The sequence below is a fragment of the Lathyrus oleraceus genome, chromosome 1, assembly GCF_024323335.1.
Source record: "Lathyrus oleraceus cultivar Zhongwan6 chromosome 1, CAAS_Psat_ZW6_1.0, whole genome shotgun sequence".
In the NCBI taxonomy this organism is placed as follows: Eukaryota; Viridiplantae; Streptophyta; class Magnoliopsida; order Fabales; family Fabaceae; genus Lathyrus; species Lathyrus oleraceus.
The window spans coordinates 278,510,343-278,517,025 of NC_066579.1; the positions used below are offsets into that span (position 1 = coordinate 278,510,343).

General features: G+C 35.8%; 1 non-coding gene across 1 annotated transcript; it reads right to left on the bottom strand.

Moving 5' to 3' along the window:
* Window positions 1–6,229: 6,229 nt before the first annotated feature.
* LOC127115950 (small nucleolar RNA R71) lies at window positions 6,230–6,336 on the bottom strand. The gene has a single exon (XR_007800947.1). It is a non-coding gene; the product is annotated as a small nucleolar RNA R71 (small nucleolar RNA).
* Window positions 6,337–6,683: the final 347 nt, after the last annotated feature.

Genomic DNA, 6,683 nt, shown 5'->3' on the forward strand with positions numbered 1-6,683 from the left:
AGGCCCAAGTGCTGCAATATAAAAGGAAGTCGTTCCTTCATTCAGAACTGGGGATTTTGAGGCGTGAAGATTTTGTGTGTCCATCATACTTCACTACTGTATTTTTGTGAGTCTTGTATTAGACATATCTTGTAAACCAAGTTGTTATCTCGTAGATGATTGCTTTGGTGTAGGGTGTTCATTGAGTTGTAAGTGTTGTGTCACTCTAAGCTTTTAAGCGTGAGTGCTGTGTATCTTGATTAAAGCTGTTAAGCACAATCAAGAATTGTTTGAAGTGTGACTTCAAAATTGTCTTTAATATTGATTAAAGGTAGTAATCACTGAGGTGATTGAGGGGGAGTGAGTAGGAACTCTGATCTTAGTGTAAGATTGAAATTGCATTGGGTAGGGATTAAGTGAAGAGTTGTAAACGGGTGAGTTTAGCTTTGAATTAATACTATTAATAGTGGATTTCCTCCCTGGCTTGGTAGCCCCCAGGCGTAGGTCATGTTGGACTGAACTGGGTAAACAATTACTTGTGTTATTTACTGCACTTACTGTTAAGTTCTGCATAACTCTTGTCTATGCAGATTTGGATGTCATAACAACCCGTGTGACATCGAAAGTCTGATAACTAGAATTTCAATGTGCTCAAATGAGCAAAAGGAAAATGGCATAAACATAAATAATGAGCTCAAGTGAGCAAAGGGAAAGGACAATATGAATAAATGAGCAAGAAAGTAAATTGCATTAAAGTAAATTGCAAGAATTAAATGCTTGAATTAAAGTTAGTAATTATTAGTTAATGCTAGTGTGTCATAAGATAATTTAGCGCTATGTTAAGCAATCGTAAGTGGACTAATGTAGTAGTCACACCTATCTGAGACCGGTCAATAAAACTATAGGAAAATAAACAAAAGTTAGAAATCGTGACTAGCAAACCAAGCTCCTACAACTTGCCATGCCGAAAGAAAAGAAGAAAGACCTTGTATGGATTTTAGGTTTTTTGCTTGACTAAGAAGCAACCTATCTTGGACACAAAGCAACTCACTTGATCTTTGATCAAGTTGAGTTTGATTTGGAAAAAAGAAGATTAAGCCTCTCATATGTCAAGACCAACCACAAATCATTAACTCATTGGCCAAAATAAAAAGAAGAGGAAGATGAAGATGAAATGAAATGGATAAAGAAGAATTCAAATGACATAATCCAAACACAATGATCAAATATGAACCAAGTCATCATCAACCAATATAAAACAGAAGAGAAATGAAGATTAGAGGTCAACAAAGTGAAACATATTTTTTGGTATTTTTGAAATTAAAATAAATGCAAATTTAAAATGGTTAAAATATGGTCAAACCTCAAATTCAATTCAAATCAACTTTAATAAGTCCAATTGAATCATCATAGGTCTAACATGGTCAAACAAGGTTTGACAAATTTTCCCAATATTTTTTGAAAACAGAAACTATTTTAAAACAATTAAAAACAAAGAAAAATAATAAAAATGGTTTAAAATCTCAAATAAATCTCAAATCAATTAAAAAATTGATGAGAATATTTTTCATACACTTATCATGATCCATGTGTGTTAAGAAAATATTTTTGGAATTTTTGGATATCAAAGAGTATTTAAAATGAATTAAAAACTATTAAAAACAAAATAATTCACAAAAAATATTAAATGGAATCACAAAAATAATTAAAAATCAGATTATGAAACTAGATTTTTCAAGAAAATTGTTGCCATTGGTCTCATATTTTTTTGACTCCAAATAAAATAGTTATGAATTTTTGAAAATAAATGGAATTAAAAGAAAATAAAACAGAAAATAGAAAATGCCAAAAAAACCAGGAGCGTTGGATCTAGTTCATTAAATGACGTGGACACATCCAAAGGCTCAGAGGTGCTGGAGTACCATGGTCATGAGTCAAGCGCGAAATAAAACGAATTAAAATAAGTTAATAGAACCAAAGGCCATGATTAGATCATTTGAACATCATCCAATGGCTCAGATTCATCCACGTGGGGATGATGGTGGAAACCACCATCTTCTCCGGTGGACCAACTAGTTCTGGCCACCAGTTGCAGGTTTTTAAACCTCAACCATAATACACGAGCCAGGAACCAAAATGAAGCTGGGGTGATGTACATCACCCCTGTAACCTTTGATTGTCCTTAAGATTTCTATCAAGTGAGAAATTTGAGCTTGAAATTCAAGGTGTGCAAACTGAAATGCTTCAAAACATGAAAACAAGACCACCACTGGCCTGCCTCTTGCTTGAGGACTTTAGAAAACAGTTTGAACACAAGCAATTCACATTGTATAGAAAGCTTTAGATCAAAATAGTTAGATGATAAAGCTTTGAAGTGCAGCTTTAAACAACACGATCTGCTCCAATTCTTGCTTCCACTTTGATCAGGAGATGATGAAGATGCAAGGCTTAGGAATTGAAACTTGAAGATCAACTGATTGTGTTGAAATTCAAGTTTGAAATTGAGAAATAAAAATCAGAATTCCTTTTAGTATGGTTGGGTTTTGATTTCAGCAGAGCTTTAGATTGCCTTAAGGTTCAGATTTGAATATGCAAGGCATTGTATTTATAACTGACATGGATGCAAGCAAGTGAAGACCTCGTGTGCATGATCATTGGGTCCTCCATGCATGGGCTTATACAAGCGCATGTGAGGCCCAAAATCAAGTATAATTGCAAGTTGATATCACAATGAGTTGAAATGGACGTGCATTCCTGAGTTGCATTTGCTTGTGCATGGAATTATAACGTGAATTGCACAATTGATCATAAATGGTCACCTCTTCGAAAGTCACACATAGAAAATCCAAACATAGGCATGTGAGTAATGGTTATAAAGGTATTGACATAAGGAACAAAAGCTATGTTGGGAGAAAATCCATTTGGAGTTTGGAAATTTGTGAAAAGTGGCCTTGAAGCTTGAGGTACAAAACATGTATAAGTTCCCTTTGAAATTTTTTGCCAAAAGTGACCAACTTCTAGCCCTTCTGTTTCAATGATGCAAGCCTCAAATGGAAAATTTCCAAAACAAAATTGTATATCTTTTCAAGATGATCAATTTAGACTCAAATTTTTCATCATTTGGATTTTTGATGAGAAAGTTATGGGCACTTGAAGTTGGACATTTTTCACATTCAATGGTTTTGGTCCAAAGTGACCTATAATGTTTTGTATTATCACATGTGTTTCTTTTAGAATTATGAAATTTTGTCCAACATAACATTTTAAGTAGACATATTAAGCTTTCCAATTCAATTAGTCTCACCTCAAAATCATAAAAAATAAGGAAGTTAAGTGTTTGGGAAGTTGACCCAAAATTAGGGTTTCATTCAAAATGACCTATGATGTTTTAAAATGAATGATGACCTTCCAGGTTTCAAATGGATTTTTGATGAACATGAAAGTTGTTCATATGGTTCTTAAAAACATTTTTTCTCTTGGGTTTATCTGCATTTGACAAACACATAAAACGTTAGGTCTCAGTGGATTTCAAAATAGTTAGATGAATTGACTGATCAACTTCTCAAGTCAAAACTTCAAATATTGATGAATTGATGATTGAGGACACTCACATAAGCTCAAATATGCATGAAATGATGAATGAAAGAACTTCCCTTTATTGAATTTGATCATAGGTTGAGGTTTCTTCATGAGCAAGGCACAGTCAATGCAGAGTTGAATTAGGGTTTCCTTGGGAAACAAGCCTCAAGCCCCTTGGTTTATCTTGATCAAATTCGAAAATTGAGATACTTGGGAGACATATATGATGATTGAGAGCTTTGTGAACCATTGTCATGCTTGCTTTCATCCTCATCTAGCCACTTCATAGAGCATAGGAGCCTCCTAGGAGTAAGGGATCTCATGATTGCTTGAGCTTCAAAACAAAAAGAGTTAGTGACATATTTTTGTGCTTTTGGTTAGTAAACAAAATAAGAAGCAACAATATACAATACAATCATGCTTGGTGGTCTCAAACCAACTCACACATGCTATGATCCTTGAGGCAATGCAATGAGCAATGATATGATGTCATGAGGGATCTTAGGGTCAAAATTAGGGTCTTACACTAGTTATTTATTCCCCTTTGAGTCAGGTATTCTAGCCGTTGATAACACTAAAATTTACCGTATTTTCGACTCCGATTTCACATGCATTCTAGTTGTTTTATTATCATTTTGTTGTGTTATTGGTATGTTTTCCTTTGTTTTCAGGTTTTTACTTTAATCGAAGCCCCGATCGAGAAAAGGAGCGAAAAAGAGCCAAAAATCCTAAAATTCAGCATTTTGTTCTTGTGGCCTACCCCATGGCTGACGCCATAGACCCTGCCATGACGTGTCCAAGCTCAACTTCCCTCAACTTCCACGTTCCCCACTACTTCCACTAAGGCGCCTCATTTTGTGCTTATGGCGGACGCCATAAGCCTTGTGGCGGGAGCCACAAGAGGAAAGTTTTTCCCTCCCATTTTCAAGTTGAAGGGCGTCCTTGTCATTTCCATCCTTTTACTTGCTTATAAATAGAAACTTGAATTCACTTTTACAATCATCCAAACTTAGAGCAGAGGCAAACTCAGAGCAACTTTGTTTCACTTAGGCATATATTCAGCTTTATAAAGTGGTTATCGCTTCGCATTGGAGTGTTACCACAATTGTGTAATAGAGTCTGTGATAGAGTCTGTAATCGAGTTTGGAGCACTTTGGAAGGAAGTTAATCCTGCCGCCATTTTCATTTCCGCTTTCCAATTTAATCAACCCTCCGATTGGAGAAGGTTTTTATTACTTGTCTTTATCTTATTTATTTTCCCGCACTCGCTTTACTTTATTTATTTCCTCGCACTCGCTTTAAATTATTTATTTTCCGTACTCGCACTACTTTTATTTTACTTTCCGCACTCGCACTACTTTTATTTATTTTAATGCACTTTTACTTTACCATGTCTAACTAAATTTATAAGGTTAGAATGTCAAGATCGTAATTGAACCGATAATCCGTACAATTGTTCGTAAAAACACTTAAGGGCTATTTTGACTTTCAACTTAAGTTTTCCCGCACTTCAATTTCGTTGGGTAAGATCGAAAGCCGTCCAACGTCTTTTTAAACTTAATTGTTTTTAACTATTTCAAAAATAGCGAAAGTGTTTTGTTTAGTTCATTAGGAGATTTTAACATTAAGAAGAAAAGAGATTTTAAAACTATTTTCGGACCCTTTTATAAGTTTAGAGTCTGGTTCGTGAGAACCTCTTTTGGTTAACTACTCTAACGCAATGCGCGCCTTTTTATAATTGACAATAAGAGGGTTTGATTAGGGAGTACAACTCGGTTCTGAATACGCGAAAGCGACAGTTCCTGTTAAATTAGTTCTTTTCAAAGTAGGAAACACTGCCCATAAGTAGTTCTATTAGCAAGTACTTGGATTATTAATTAATTAAGTGAATTACATTTGACCCTGTCTTTATTAATTATATTCTATTTCAATACTTTACTTTTCATTGCACACTCAAAAAAACACCTATTTCGATTGCCTTTGATAAACACCATAACAACAGATAACGATAGATTGACACTTGGTCTCTGTGGATTCGATAATCTTTTATATTACTCTGACGCGTTCGTATACTTACGAGACACCACATCAAGTTTTTGGCGCCTTTGCCGGGGACCAATTTCGTCAAATTTCATTTTCCTGTTGTTATATCGTTTAGACTTAGGCTATTTCCCACCGGTCAATGCGAAGAACTCGCAGCACCGGAAGTTTAAGCTTAGTATACCCTCTGGCAGAACCTGAACGTTACGCTCGCGCACGTCTATTCTTTCATAGAATTAAGAGAGCTATGGCCGAAGATCAAAACCAAAGACCTCTTAAAGATTTCGCTCAACCATCTAATGAAGAACCTAGTTCTAGTATAGTAAACCCAACCATCCCAGCTAATAATTTTGAACTTAAACCATCTCTGTTGCAACTAGTGCAACAGAGACAATTCGCAGGTCTCGCTACTGAGAACCCAAACCAACATTTAAAAATATTTCCTCAATTAGTAGACACTTTTAAAACCAATGGAGCTTCTCCTGAGGCAATACGTTTAAGATTATTTCCTTTTTCCCTCAGAGATAAATCCCTATCATGGTTAGATTCCCTAGCACCCAATTCCATTACGACTTGGGATAACCTTAGAAGAGTTTTTCTTTCTAGCTATTTTCCCCCTAGTAAGACCGCCATTCTTCGAAACCATATAATTAGATTTACCCAAAACCAAGGAGAATCGCTATTCGAAGCTTGGGAGAGATATAAAGAGTTGTTACGAGCATGCCCACATCATGGTTTACAAAATTGGTTAATCATTCAAACCTTCTATAATGGACTTCATTACAACACAAAGATCACCATCGACGCTGCCGCAGGCGGTGCTCTGATGAACAAACCTTATCCAGAAGCTAGTGCCCTCATCGAAGACATGGCTCAAAACCATCAATCATGGGGAGTCAAACGAGCGACAGTTGAGAAGAAGGAAGCCCAAGGAGGAGTGCATGAACTAAGCTCTATAGACATGATGCAAGCCAAAATGGACGCATTAGCCCTCAAAGTCGAGCATATGTGCATAAACCCGAATATTGTAGCCGCAGTTTCGTTGGATTGTGAGATATGTGGAACCAAAGGACACCAATCTGCAG